At 38.2% G+C, this 16,087-nt stretch overlaps 1 non-coding gene across 1 annotated transcript; it reads right to left on the bottom strand.

Annotated features, from left to right (window-relative positions):
• Positions 1 to 10,210: 10,210 nt before the first annotated feature.
• Positions 10,211 to 10,282, bottom strand: TRNAW-CCA (transfer RNA tryptophan (anticodon CCA)). Its single transcript has one exon. It is a non-coding gene; the product is annotated as a tRNA-Trp (tRNA).
• Between the last annotated feature and the right edge of the window lie 5,805 nt (positions 10,283 to 16,087).

Below are 16,087 nucleotides of genomic sequence, written 5' to 3'. Positions count from 1 at the left end.
CCTTAGATTCCATTAATTTAAAACAGATAACCCAAATTCCAGTCAAACATACATTCTCATGGTTTCTCCACAGGACTTACGTATTCACACAGCTGAACCTTTGCTTTCACTTCTGCTCAGATTTATCAGTATACTGAAAGCTGAAGAAGAAGAAATTTTCTTATCCACATTCCCACAGTCCCTAATAACATCAGGCATATAATTATCTATCATCATAACTGAGAGACAGTGTGGCTTGGAGTCTAAGAGCATATGTCAGGGCTGCACACGTGTTCAGTCACTCAGTCGTCTGACTCTTTGTGACTGCAATGGACTGGAGCCCTCCAGGCTCCTCTGTCCGTGGGATTTTTCAGGAACAAATACCGGAGTGGCTTGCCATGTCCTCCTCCAAGTGATCTTCCTGACCCAAGGATCGAAACCACGTTTCCTGTGTCTTCTGCCCTGGCAGACGGATACTTACTACTGGGACACCTCAGGGTATCAAGGGCTAGGATACCCAAATTCAAGCCTAGCTGCATCACTTACTATCTGTGCCTCACTTTCCTCATGTTTAAAATAAGGAAGTTAATCAAATGACATCAAGAGTGTAGTCATGAAGCTTAGATGAGTTATTATTGTATGTGTTTATTATAGTTTCCCATGTAAACATATTTCTCCCACATAAATGCTAAGGTTTTAAGTGCTAGGTTTATGTTTTACTTACCTACTCTATCTCAATAAGATCAGCACAGTAGCTATAGAAGAATATATAGTCAATGAATATTTAACCAGAAAGTTGAACAAACCCCATGGAGTTAGCAGTAAACATTTTTATGTAGAATATATGACAAATCCCTCACTCGATTGGCATTGACGGTGAGAACTAAAGCTTGTTCCTTCCATGTCATCTTATGGAAAGGTGGATTTCCTGCTCCTGAATAAGACAGTTGCTGTATATGGGGAAACTTCATATTCTTTGCTGTTTCCTCTCAGAAGTGCTGTAATATAGCATAGACATCAAAACAGCTGGAAATCCTGTTCTCTATGAATGCAGCAGGAATTTCATAATTTAAACAATGACCTCCTTTGGTTTAACGTGACGGTTCACTTCTGAATGTGTTTATCCAGGTGACTTTTGTAACAAAATAGTTAAAAAAATCAGTCTCATTATTGTTCCTTTAGTAACAACTCTGCTAAAATATAAATTATGAAGGTGATCTTGTTACAAACGATCAGGAAGCACAAATTTTGCTAAAGTCATATTCATATTATTTCAGAAGAGTTACAGAATAGTTCTTGAAATACTTTTACCATCCACTTATTTTTCATTCTACATTTACTTAATAATCACTATATTTTACACATTCTGTACTAGGTTGAAGAAGGGGCAGCAGTGCACTAAGATACAGTCAATACCTTCAGTGAAATGTGAGTTTAGATATGAAATCATTTATATCTACTAATCACAGAAGAGTGAAATAAGTGCTATGACTAAGTCTCCTATAGGGTGACATGTCAACACAGAAGACAGAGCTAATGTCTGAGTACGATGTAAGTGGATAATTAGGGAAGATTTAATTTGAGTTCTATCTACCTTGTGCTGTGCTTAGCCGCTCAGTCGTGTCTAACTCTTCGTGATCCCATGGACTGTAGCCCGTCAGGCTCCTCTGTCCATGGGGCTTCTCCAGGCAAGAATACTGGAGCGGGTTGCCATGCCCTCTTCTGGGGATCTTCCTAATCCAGGGATGGAACCCAGGTCTCCCGCATTGCAGGGGGATCCTTCACCATCTGAGCCACCAGGGAAGCCCCATAGCTGCCTTAGTACACAGCACCTCATGTACATTTAAAGACTGAGGCAACACAGAGTTTGTTGTGGTTAAAAACACATTGATGGAGAAAATCACATTTCCTAAGTGGGAAACAAATTAGAATTCTTACACACTTTCTGAGTCAACTGTTTTGAACTATATAACTCTGAAAGCCTGAGGTTTTCTCACTCCTGAGTAACCTCATGGAATTCTTAACTGTACAGTTATATCATGCCCCGTAACTTGTCCTGCCATTTACTTCAATGAGTCGAGACATCCAACTCTTTTGGTATTTTATGTTGAACTCATATGTCTACTAAAAATACTTGATTTCTCTTGCTAGAATAATACTCAAAGGACTTCCAGCTTAAAGTGAGTATGAGGTATGGCAAACATTCTAACATTCAAACATTCTAAATCTCAAAAATCATCAGTATCCCTGTAACCACCCTATTTGACAATTTGCTTTAGGTCTGTGCTCCTAACTTCAATTACCCAAGCTATGATATTCTTTAAGCGTATGAGTGGTTAACTTCATAACAGTGAGAATACAACTGGCAAAAGTTAATGAAGATGACCAAGTCAGTGTTTGAAAACGTTGGAGCCAAAACTTTAAGATAAAACATCCACATGTGTTTAATTGTTTTACTTGATACTTTTACTTAGCTTTTTATAAATTCTTCTTAAATAATAACCAACTACCTGAAAACAAATTGTTGGTTGGTGTTTAGGAAGTAGAAACCAAATTATACACAGTATTTTTTAAATAGAACAAGCCACTATCACTTAGTAAATATTTCCCTATTATTTATTAAAGTTTTCTCACAAAGTGGATCAATTTGATTAGCTTAATTCAATGGAATAAGTGCTTACTGAGAGTCAACTCTGAATATATTTCCATTATTTCTCTAATATGGAAGATAAATCTGCTTAAAAAGAGGACAGTGTGATATTAACCTGTAGAATTTTATTGACCTTTTAAGACTTTTTACAATGATATGACTACTATATCATTTTAGGAACAGAGTTTGTCCTTATTGTTAGCATACTTTGAGGTCATACCTATTATGGGTTCATACAAGGCAGATGGAAATGAAATCACAACTCAATCATCAAACAGCTTTTCTAAAACAACAGGATTAGAAATTATCAAGAGATTAAGTTGTTTCCTGAGTTTAGGTGCATCTTTGGATACCAGTTTTGAGTCTAAATGAATAGTAATTCTCATTCTCAATGTTTTACTTGACATCATAAACGGTACCTGCTTAGTATTATGCTGTGTTTGATTATATGAGTATTTATGACTCATTATTTAAGTGATATAATTCGGACAGATAGTCAAACAGAAATGTAATTCTATGTAGCTTTCCCTTAGACCTCAATCCTGGGAAGCCTACAGTCAGATTTTTATTTTCCTTTGATAAATATAATCACCAAAATCTGGCATTTGAGGACTTAATCATATAGATTCTCTACAGAATTTCCATTACCAGGCAAGGTTCAAAACTCTTTATTTTTCTCAGTTTCATTTCTACCTTAAATACTATTTGTCTCCAGTCTCCTCTGCCTCTTGGGGTTGCTGCAAACCTCCAAATTTTCTGTGATCAGGCACACCTTCTCACTATGCAGCATTAGCCCTTTATTTTGCATAGAAAAGTGAATGCAACTGACATGATGTTGATGGTGAGTCATGCATTTCGAAAGTGAGACCAGTGGCTATGATTCTATGTATATTATATACTGGTAGGTATATCAGTGAAGATCTAACTTAATAGACAGATTGTTTAATAATTTCCCATCAAGGATCTGGAGACCTTGGTAGTGAATGACTTATGGGAACACAGTCCCCAGACTTTAATTAATTTTGATTCCAGATTGTAATAGGAAAACTTAGAAATTAATTGGCAAAGGTTAAAATGTACAAAAATATTCCTCACCATGGAAAAACATTCAGATGTCTTAAAATATTTTCACATGATAAACCACAAGGCAAACGATGAATTTCCATCAAGGACATATAATCTGCCCTATGATAAACTTCAAAAATAGAAGGATACTCAATATTCAGTTTCTCTACATTTACCTCGCCCCCCAAGAAACTTCCCCCAATTTTTATATGATTCTTTATAGCCAATATGACTTATAATGAAGTTCATTTTATAGCAGTTTGATAATAGAGCTTCATTTTAACATACTGACATATGGTAAATAAAATTAACTGAGATCAGATGGACCTAAATTAATGGTCATCTCTCCAATTTTTTAACTGTAAATTTTATTCAAGTAAATTAAATTTCTGAGTTTTAGTAATGTTGTCTGTGGATGTGGGCATAGTAAAGCTGCCTCACTAGGCTGTGTTTTATACAACCCATTGAATTAACAAAATTAATGGAATCCTTGTTCTGTTTCTCAGAAAGTCAATATGAGGTCTGTTGGTTTATTATTATTACCTGGTTTTGAGAGAAAAGATGGGCTTGATAAAGGACAGAAATGGTATGGACCTAACAGAAGCAGAAGATATTAAGAAGAATACAAAGAACTGTACAAAAAAGATCTTCACAACCCAGACAATCACAATGGTGTGATCACTCACCTAGAGCCAGACATCCTGGAATGTGAAGTCAAATGGGCCTTAGAAGGCATCACTATTAACAAAGCTAGTGGAGGTGATGGAATTCCAGTTGAGCTATTTCAAATCCTGAAAGATGATGCTGTGAAAATGCTGCACTCAATATGCCAGCAAATTTGGAAAACTCAGCAGTGGCCACAGGACTGGAAAAGGTCAGTTTTCATTCCAATCCCAAAGAAAGGCAATGCCAAAGAATGCTCAAACTACTGCACAATTGCACTCATCTCACACACTAGTAAAGTAATGCTCAAAATTCTCCAAGCCAGGCTTCAGCAATACACGAACCATGAACTTCCAGATGTTCAAGCTGGTTTTAGAAAAGGCAGAGGAACCAGAGATCAAATTGCCAACATCCGCTGGATCATGGAAGAAGCAAGAGATTTCCAGAAAAACATCTATTTCTGCTTTATTGACTATGCCAAAGCCTTTGACCGTGTGGATCACAATCAACTGTGGAAAATTCTGAAAGAGATGGGAATACCAGACCACCTGACCTGCCTCTTGAGAAACCTATATGCAGGTCAGGAAGCAACAGTTAGACCTGGACATGAAACAACAGACTGGTTCCAAATAGGAAAAGGAATACGTCAAGGCTGTATAGTGTCACCTGCTTATTTAACTTATATGCAGAGTACATCATGAGAAATGCTGGGCTGGAAGAAGCACAAGCTGGAATCAAAATTGCCGGGAGAAATATCAATAACCTCAGATATGCAGATGACACCACCCTTATGGCAGAAAATGAAGAGGAACTAAAAAGCCTCTTGATGAAAATGAAAGAGGATAATCAAAAAGTTGGCTTAAAGCTCAGCATTCAGAAAACGACGATCATGGTATCTGGTCTTATCGCTTCATGGGAAATAGATGGGGAAACAGTGGAAACAGTGGCTGACTTTATTTTTCTGGGCTCCAAATCACTGCAAATGGTGATTGCAGTCATGAAATTAAAAGACGCTTACTCCTTGGAAGAAAAGTTATGACCAACCGAGACAGCATATTCAAAAGCAGAGACATTACTTTGCCAACAAAGGTCCGTCTAGTCAAGGCTATGGTTTTTCCTGTGGTCGTGTATGGATGTGAGAGTTGGACTGTGAAGAAAGCTGAGCACTGAAGAACTGATGCTTTTGAACTGTGGTGTTGGAGAAGACTCTTGAGAGTCTCTTGGACTGCAAGGAGATCCAACCTGTTCATTCTAAAGGAGATCAGCCCTGGGTGTTCTTTGGAAGGAATGATGCTGAAGCTGAAACTCCAATACTTTGGCCACCTCATGCGAAGAGTTGACTCATTGGAAAAGACTCTGATGCTGGGAGGGACTGGGGGCAGGAGGAAAAGGGGACGACCGAGGATGAGATGGCTGGATGGCATCACCGACTCAATGGATGTGAGTTTGAGTGAACTCTGGGAGATGGTGATGGACAGGGAGGCCTGGCGTGCTGCGATTCATGGGGTTGCAAAGAGTTGGACACGACTGATCGACTGAACTGAACTGAACGTTGCATGTCTAGAGCAAAACACAGTATCTAAAGCTTTAATGTTTCCTGTTTCTAAAAGTAGTCTGATTATGACTGAATATTTGCCCACAAAGACTCAAAAATAATTTGCAAAATAATTATCATGAAAACCAAATTGTTTTGAAATATATACTTCAATTCCTTATAACAACAGACAATTGTCAAAGGAAATAAAAAATCAGGCAAATACATTCAGAAAAAGTTGGAAAAGTAATGTACCTTAGTTAAAAAAGTAACCTTGGTTCTAAACACTTTAACCCCTTCATCGCACATGTAACTCTCAAAAGGGTTGGAAATAATTTAATAATTTTATATTTCATCAATAAAAATGAAATTATAAATTAATATGTAGTATTTTGGCAATACTAAGTCTTTGCACACAAATGTATAAATTTATGTGTTTAATTTGTACAGGTGGTATGAACAAGCATACCATATAGTACTCTGGATTTTTGATCAAAATTCTTGCCTTGTTATTTGAATTACTCTAGCATATGTGTTTACACTTTCATGTTATAATGCAGCTGTTGAGGACAAAGATAACACTAATTTACCTTTATATCATCTGCATTTGGAGTCATCAACCTACCACCAAATCTGCCCTGCTGCATATATATGTATGGCCCATGGGCTCAGAAAATTCAGATTTCAGTGTCCATCAGGAAGGTTTATTCTTTCTTATTAATTTCCATATTAGCTACAGTTGCTTCTATACTTTCAGAGTTGATTAATTGTGGTAGAGACCATATAGACCCCAAAGACTAAAATATTAAATATCTGAATCTTAAAAGAAAAAGTTTGCCAACTCTGGTCTTTGTTATCTTCATAAGTTTATTGAAAACATATTCACTGTTAGTGAATATGAAATATGACATTATATTTAGTTTTATTCTCCATTTTAAGGATAAAGGGATTAGCAGGTTGGTGATATTCCCTAGAATGGTTTCATTCCAAATGTGATATCTTTGATGAATAAAATAACCACAATCTCTAGTACTGTTATTTGGTTGTTAATTTTGCAAAAATGTCCTTTTAATTTCCCACCAATGAAGAGAATGGGTCTTCCCTGGTGGCTCAGACACTAAAGAATCTGCCTGCAATTCAGGAGACTTGCGTTCTATCCCTGGGTAAGGAAGATCCCTTGGAGAAGGGACTGGATACCCACTCTAGTATTCTTGCCTGGAGGATTCCATGGACAAAGGAGCCTGGTGGGCTACATTCCCTGGGGTCACAAAGAGACAGACATGACTGAGCAACTAACACTTTCACTTCACTTTTCAATAAAGAGAATAAAAAATGTTCAGTTATTATGTGGGAAGTACAAGTAGTAAATATTCACAGTCTTGCTATAGTGCAATGTTAAAACTCTCCATATCAAATATTGCTAGAAGTGTGAGGTAAGCATACAAATGGATAACAACCAGACTCTGTATCAAAACAGAACTTCTACCCACAACTTTCAGCAATCAGCCCAGGAAGCCAGCCTATACTCTCTAGTAACCAATTCAAGACATCAGATGATAACCCAATAGCAACTGACCCAAACCAGTTAAGACTTGATTAATTATATCAGTCTCAGTTTTGTGCTCATTTCCAACTTATGACCAATTGGAAGAAGCCAAATATCCTCTCCTAATCAATGACACAGGACACTCTGTTTTTAGTTAGCCTGCATACAGCTTCCACAAGTCAAAAACCTCCGATAGGGCATACATGACACCTTTCTTTTTCCTACAATGAAGTTTTCCCACTCCTCTGCTTGACTTTGATTCTCTACCAAACTGAAGTGATGGTAGCTGATTCCCTTACTGTAAAGCATTAGTCACTCAGTTGTGTCCAGCTCTTTGTGACTCCATAGACTGCAGCTCGCCAGGCTCCTCTGTCTTTGGAATTCTTCAGGCAAGAATACTAGAAACAACAACAAAATTATAGGAGAATAAAATAAAAAGTAAAAACAAAACAAAACAAGAATACAGAATGGTTAGCCATTCCTGTCTCCAGGGGATCTTCCTAACCCAGGGGTTGAACCTTGACTTCCGGCACTGCATGCAGATTCTTTACCTTCTGAGCCACCAGAGAAACCCTCCTTACTGTAAAAGCTCTAATTAAATATCCTTGATATTCTCTCATTTGTATTATCTTCAGTTATTTCCACAGTAGTGTTTAAAACGGTGTGTGGACTCTTAAACAGGAGCTATAGAAGAGTTACAATTCAGAATCCTAGGATTCTAAAGTTGTCCATGTCTTCTATAGCAGAGCGTGGCTTATACATTGGACGCACAGCCTGATGTCAGAAACCAAACGCCTGTATATGACAAGTGACTATGCAGCAGGAGTAGCCTGCCATGAGCCATTATTTTAAATGGATCAGATTGTGAGTTTAACCAGGTGCAGCAGTCCAACATATAATGAAAATGATGTATTGAGAAACTGAATTAAGCAGATTCAGAGATCATAAGTAATGATCCATGAATGGTACCATGAATGGTAGCCCAATCAGTCTTCAAAGACATCTACTTTTGTTAAACCAATGCCTCTTCCTAAGCTCATATAAGATCAAAGAATGCAAAAGGCAAAAATGTGAACCTAATTCACTGATGCATTGGTTTAGTACATTGGTTTAAGCCAAAATAAGGAATTTGTTTTACATTATGACCCCATTCTTAGGAGACCCTAAAGGACAGTTGTGTGTAAAAATCTTCCCTCAGGGCAGAGGTTTAATTATTTATTCTGTATGTAGAGAGATGTAGACTGAGATAAGGACATACATAACTTAAGCCATGGTTAATGGTTTGGCTAGTTTTATGTGGCCTGGGGAAGCATAATTTGAAAATCAGAAACAAAGAAGTCTACAGAAGGAGCAAGAAGTATGAATGAATCTGTAAGATAGGAATAAACTGAGCAGAACTTTTTTTTTTCCAGTTAAGAATTTTTTTTTTTTATATTTTACAGCTTAAAAATTTTTTTTATTTAATTAATTTATTTTTTTACTTTACAATATTGTATTGGTTTTGCCATATATCAACATGAATCTGCCATGGGTGTACACGTGTTTCCAATCCTGAACCCCCCTCCCACCTTCCTCCCCGTACCGTCCCTCTGGGTCATCAGTGCACCAGCCCCGAGCATCCTGTATCCTGCATCGAACCTAGACTGGCGATTCGTTTCTTATATGATATTATACATGTTTCAATGCCATTCTCCCAAATCATCCCACCCTCTCCCTCTCCCACAGAGTCTAAAAGACTGTTCTATACATCTGTGTCTCTTTTGCTGTCTCGCATACAGGGTTATCATTACCATCTTTCTAAATTCCATATATATGCATTAGTATACTGTATTGGTAGCAGAACTTTCTACTTCATATCAGTGCCTTCTCAGATCACCCATCATTGAATGGCCACCAAAGAAAGAGGTGGACAGAATGACTTATCCAGTAAAGGTCATGTAGTTTTTATCAGTGGCCAACCTGGTGCTTATATATAATAGGACAATGAATGGAATGACTATGAATGCAATGAAGCAGGCTGTGCATGGGTCCAATACCATGGACCAAAATCCAATACCATGGTCCAATACCCTTGAACCAAAATCAATCAATTGGGGATTATCTAGAAACCAATGCTGAATGAACAGTACAATTGTCACATTGGACCATAGTACCCCACACAAGACAGGGAAGCTTCTTTATGAGGCTTCTATGGTGGTGAATTTGATTTTAATTTTCTGCACTGCCTCTTCCAGTACTTCTTCAAGAGTTTGCACAGTTTCTTATTGAGAAATACTGAATCTTACATCAATATTGCCTCAGGCAAAGATGCCTATTTTACAGCGATGGCCTGTGGCAATGCATGTATGACCTCATGATTCTCTCATCCTACCATGTGAGAATTCATTTGGAAACTGTTAACTTGATAGAACAACAGAATACCTTTTAAAGTTTCATTGAAGATTCTAGCTCAAGGTCAGTGAGATGGGGTGCTGTTCTCCAGGGTGTGGTATATGTACTGAATCAAGGGTTATTACACGGTGTTGTAGCACAATACCTGGAATGTATCAGTGCAAGGGCTAAAGCAATGATTGCTTCTTCCTCCCTTTACTCTGTCACTTGTGACATTTATGGTTCCCACTCCCTCAAGCTTAAGTGAGTAAGTAAGTAAAGTCGCCCAGTCGTGTCCAACTCTTTGCGACCCCATGGACTGTAGCCTACCAGGCTTCTCCGTCCATGGGATTCTCCAGGCAAGAATACTGGAGTGGGTTACCATTTCCTTCTCCAGGGGATCTTCCCGACCCAGGGATCGAACCCGGGTCTCCTGCATTGGAGGCAGACGCTTTAACCTCTGAGCCACCAGGGAAGATAAAAATGAAATAACCTAACCCTCAAGCTTCAGTTTAGTTCAGTTCAGTTCAGTTGCTCAGTTGTGTCCGACTCTTTGCGACCCCATGAATAGCAGCACGCCAGGCCTCCCTGTCCATCACCAACTCCCGGAGTTCACTTAGGTTCTGTCAAAATACAGGTCCTGAACTTGGAATGCAACTGTGGAAGTAACTCCTGAGAATAGACATTGACCAAAGGAGATTGAGACTGGTGAGGGAATTTTTCTTTCTACTGACCTTCAGTTAGGTAATTCTGGAAGGCATTATGTGTGCTTCTTAGGAGTGCCAACAAAATAGAACTCCAGCTACACACAGTAACATCCTTGAATACCCTCTAATATGAAAATCTTATAATACATACTTCCCTGGCAGTTCAGTGGTTAAGACTCTGCACTCCAAACTCAGGGGGCAGAGGTTCCATTTCTGGTAGAGGAACTAAGATCCTGCATGCTCCATAGTGCGGCCAGAAAATGAACCAACCCACCAAACAAAAAAAAACCAATAAAAACTTTATGTTTTTCCACCTTCTCTATGTCACTCTCCCTACTGTATCACTCTTGCTTTCTGAGATCATCTCCCAAGTCCCTGTATCAGGTTCTGTTTTCAGGAGAACTCAAGACAAGAAATCTTCAAACTTATTTCCCACCACTCTTTCCTTTCCTGCTAGTTACAATCACGAAGACTTGGAGACATCAATACCTTAAGTACTTCACAAATTCTAGAATCCTCTGCATTCTGTTCTTTATCCTGAAATACATTTTCTCTTTTCCTCAACTTCAGTTCAGTTCAGTCACTCAGTTGTGTCCGACTCTTTGTGACCCCATGAATCACAGCACGTCAGGCCTCCCTGACCATCACCAACTCCCGGGTTTCACTCAAACTCACATCCATTGAGTTGGTGATGCCATCCAGCCATCTCATCCTCTGTCGTCCCCTTCTCCTCCTGCTCCCAATCTCTCCCAGCATCAGAGTCTTTTCCAATGAGTCAACTCTTTGCATGAGGTGGCCAAAATACTGGAGTTTCAGCTTTAGCATCATTCCTTCCAAAGAACACCCAGGGCTGATTTCCTTTAGAATGGACAGATTGGATCTCCTTGCAGTCCAAGGGACTCTCAAGAGTCTTCTCCAACACCACAGTTCAAAAGCATCAGTTCTTCAGCGCTTAGCTTTCTTCACAGTCCAACTCTCACATCCATACATTACTACTGGAAAAACCATAGCCTTGTCTAAACGGACCTTTGTTGGCAAAGTAATGTCTCTACTTTTGAATATACTATCTAGGTTGGTCATAACTTTTCTTCCAAGGAGTAAGCATCTTTTAATTTCATGACTGCGTTCACCATCTTCAGTGATTTTGGAGCCCCCCAAAATAAAGTCTGACACTGTTTCCACTGTTTCCCCATCTATTTCCCTTGGTTACTCCCTATTTTCATGTTTCAATTTCAGTGAAACTTCATCATAAATCAACAATACTTCAATTTAAAAAGTAAACTTCCTCAGAGGAATCTTCCTTGACACTCCCTAAATGTACTAAACTTGGAAGTCTGCTCATCCCAACATTATTTTTTACTCAGGTATAGTTGATTCACAAGATTTGATTAGTTTCAGGTGTATAGAAAAATGATACAGGTATGTATTTTTTTCCAGAGTTTTTTCCTTACAGGTTATGACAAGATATTAAATGTAGTTCCCTGTGCTATACAGCAAATCCTTGTTGTTTATCTATTTTACTTATAGTAGTATACATCTGTTAATCCCTTACTTCTGATTTATCCCTGTGCCATTTTCCCTTTGATAACTCTAGGTTTGTTTTGTATGTCTATGAGTCTGTTTTTGTTTTGTAAATAAGTTCACTTGTACCATTTTTAGACTTCACATATAAATAATATCATATAATGTTTTTCTTTCTCTGTCTGATTTACTTAGTATGATAATGTCTAGGCCCATTCACACTACTGCAAACGGCAATATTTCATTCCTTTCGTAGAAGTAATATTCCATTTTCCATTGTGTATGTGTATATTCTTTATCCATTCATTTGTTGATCACACTTAGGTTGCTTCCATGAATTGGCCAGTTATAAATAGTGCTGATATGATCACTGGGATGCATATGTCTTTTCAAATTACAGTTCTCATTTTTTGGATATAGGTGCAGGAATGAGAATCTTGGATCATATGGTAACTCTATTTTTAAAAAGAAACTGCATACTGTTTTATATAGTGAATGGATCAATTTTCATTTCAACCAACACTGTAACAGCGTTCCCTTTTCTGATAAAGTGCCTGTAGAATTATGGATGGAGGTTCATAACAGGTACAGGAGGCAGTGATAAAAAATATCCCCAAGAAAAAGAAATGCAAAAAGGCAAAATGATTGTCTGAGGAGGCCTTACAAATAGCTGAGAAAAGAAGAGAAGTGAAAGGCAAAGGAGAAAAGGAAAGATATACCCGTTTGAATGCAGAGTTCCAAAGAATAGCAAGGAGAGATAAGAAAGACTTCCTCAGTGATCAGTGCAAAGAAATAGAGGAAAACAATAGACTGGGAAAGACTAGAGATCTCTTGAAGAAAATTAGAGATACCAAGGGAAAATTTCATGCAAAGATGTGCACAATAAAGGACAGAAATGGTATGAAACTAACAGAAGCAGAAGACATTAAGAAGAGGTGGCAAGAATACATAGACGTATACAAAAAAAGATCTTAATGGCCCAGATAACCACAATGGTGTGATCACTCAACTAGAGCCAGACATCTTGGAGTGCGAAGTCAAGTGGACCTTAGAAGCATCACCATGAACAAAGCTAGTGGAGGTGATGGAATTCCAGCTGAGATATTTCAGATACTAAAAGATGATGTTGTGAAAGGACTGCACTCAATAGGCCAGCAAATTTGGAAAGCTCAGCAGTGGCCACAGGACTGGAAAATATCAGTTTTAATTCCAATGCCAAAGAAGGGTAATGTCAAAGGATGTTCAAAGTATCACACAGTTGCACAGTTTCACATGCTAGCAAAGTGATACTCAAAATTCTCTAAGCTAGGCTTCAACAGTACATGAACTGAGAACTTCCAGATATTCAAGCTGGATTTGAAAAAGGCAGAAGAACCAGAGATCAAAATGCCAACATGTTTAGGATCATAGAAAAAGCAAGAGAATTTCAGAAGAACATCTATTTCTGCTTCATTGACTACACTAAAGCCTTTGTGTGGATCACAACAAACTGTGGAAAATTCTTAATCAGATGGGAATACCAGACCACCTTACCTGCCTAGTGAAACCTGTATGCAGGTCAAGAAGCAACAGTTAAGACCAAACATGGAACAATGGACTGGTTCAAAATTGGGAAAGGAGTACATCAAGGGTGTATACTGTTACTCTGTTTATTTAACTTATATGCAGAGTACATCATGTGAAATGCTAGACTGGATGAAGCAGAATCTGGAATCAAGATTGTTGGGAGAAATATCAATAACCTCATATATGCAATTGACACCACCCTTATGGCAGAAAGTGAAGAGGAGCTAAAGACCCTATTGATGAAGGTGAAAGAGGAGAGTGAAAAAGCTGGCTTACAAATGAACATTCAAAAAATGAAGATCATGACATCAGATCCCATCACATCATGGAAAATACATGGAGAAACAATGGAAACAGTGATAGACTTTATTTTCTTGGGCTCCAAAATCACTGTGGATGGTTATTGCAGCCATGAAATTAAAAGATGCATGATCCTTGGAAGAAAAACTATGACAAACCTAGGCAACATATTGAAAAGCAAAGACATTACTTTGCTGACCAAATATCCATTTAGTTAGAGCTATGGTTTTCCCAGTAGTCATGTATAGATGTGAGAGTTTGACCATAAAGAAGGCTGAGCACTGAAGGATTGCTTTTGAAGTGTGGTGTTGGAGGAGACTCTTGAGAGAGTCCCTGGGACACAAACCAGTCAATTCTAAAGGAATTAAATCCTGAATACTCATTGGAAGGACTGATGCTGAAGCTGAACCTCTAATACTTTGGCTACCTGATGGGAAGAGCTGACTCATTAGAAAAGACCCTGATGCTGGGAAAGATTGAAAGCAGGGGGAGAAGGGAATGACAGAGGACAAGATGGTTGGATGGCATCACCAACTCAATGGACATGAGTTTGATCGAGCTCTAGGAGGTGGTAAAAGACAGGGAAGCCTAGGGTGCTGCAGTCCATGAGGTCACAAAGAATCTGACATGACTGAGTGACTGAACAGCAACAACCAGGACACAATACACAATTATTTGGCTAAGTATTCACCATACTCATTTTCTTTTCCTCTGATGACACAGCCAGAAGATATTTTCCAGCCACCATTCAGTAAGATGTGGCATAGGACTTGCTGTTGTTGTCACTAAGCTGTGTCTGACACTCTTGCAACCCCATGGACTGTAGCTTGCCAAGCTCCTCGGGAATTCCCAGGCAATAATACTGGAGTGGGTTGCCATTTCTTTCTCCAGGGTATGTTCCCTACCCAGGGATCAAACCTACATCTCCTACATTGGCTCTATACCACTGAGCTGCCAGGAAAGCCCATGGTGTAAGACTGACAAATTCAATATGGGTAGATGTCATGTTTGCCACTTCCCTGACTAGCCTGTAACACCATCTCAGACGTTTCTGCACTCCTTTTTTCTGGATACACATCAAAGCCCATTCAGTCTTAGGAACCACATGCTAATGATGTCAGAACCTCTGTCACTCTGGATCACTGATTGTGAGAAACAGAACCACACATTCCACCTCTCTCAAGATTAGACTTTTATGAACAAAACATAAACTTTTATTGTGTTAGTGACCTAAGGTTTGGGAGGGATATCTGTTATATCAGCCACCATTACTTTTACTAATGTTCTGTCTTTCTGAGATCTTGAAGGCATTATGAGAATCTTCTCCCTGCATATCAAGAGACAGTTCCTTTGTTTGGCTATAATATTGTTGACCTCCATGAGACTCTGATACAGTAATGAGATACAATCTACTAACAAAACACTGTACTGTCTTCATCTCTCCTTTATCGCTCTCCCACTTTCACCATCCAACTTTTTCTCATAGGAAGTGGGGAGGGATAGGACATCCATCTGTCCTTGAAATTTCTTTCTCAAAAATTTGTTGGTTTTGTTTATCCAAGAGAAATGAATAATGGGAGATGAGGTTAGAGAACTAAGAAACTGTAAAGTAACAAATCTCTGAAAACTCCTAGTGTAACTATGAGGTCAGAATGTGATTTCGTTAAATTAAAAGATGTGGAATACAGTCAATAGATAATTGTTCCTTAATAGTTGTCAAATAAATAAATTTGTTTTTCACTCAATCAAAAAAATATTATTAACCTGGGGAAAATAGTTCTTCTTGGAGAAAATTAATGACACTGTCTCCTTCTTTGTTCTACTGTCAGACCAGGCTGATACTTAGTCAAACGTTAGAATAAGTAGTCCCAGATTTCTCTATCTCTGTGATGATTAAAAAAAAAAATGATGGGAATCATCATCCACTTTTGTGGATGAATTAGGAAACTGAGTGTATATGCTTCCATCTATGTGCTATTAGAGCCTTTTTCTCCAAATATTTCTATGAAAGCAACTTATAACTGAACTTAATTTTTTGTTTCAAACATAATAAAGTAACTGGGTAGTCCATATTTCTAAAATAATATATGTTCCTAAATAGGAATTCTGTGTAGAGGAAGAAAAAGCAAGCTGGGAACTTGGACTTCCATATTGAAACTAGATTTATGGTAATGATATTTCTTAAA

The sequence above is a fragment of the Ovis canadensis genome, chromosome 5, assembly GCF_042477335.2.
Source record: "Ovis canadensis isolate MfBH-ARS-UI-01 breed Bighorn chromosome 5, ARS-UI_OviCan_v2, whole genome shotgun sequence".
NCBI lineage: Eukaryota > Metazoa > Chordata > Mammalia > Artiodactyla > Bovidae > Ovis > Ovis canadensis.
Note: the sequence above shows the minus strand (reverse complement) of the source record. Positions and strands in the feature narration are given on the sequence as shown.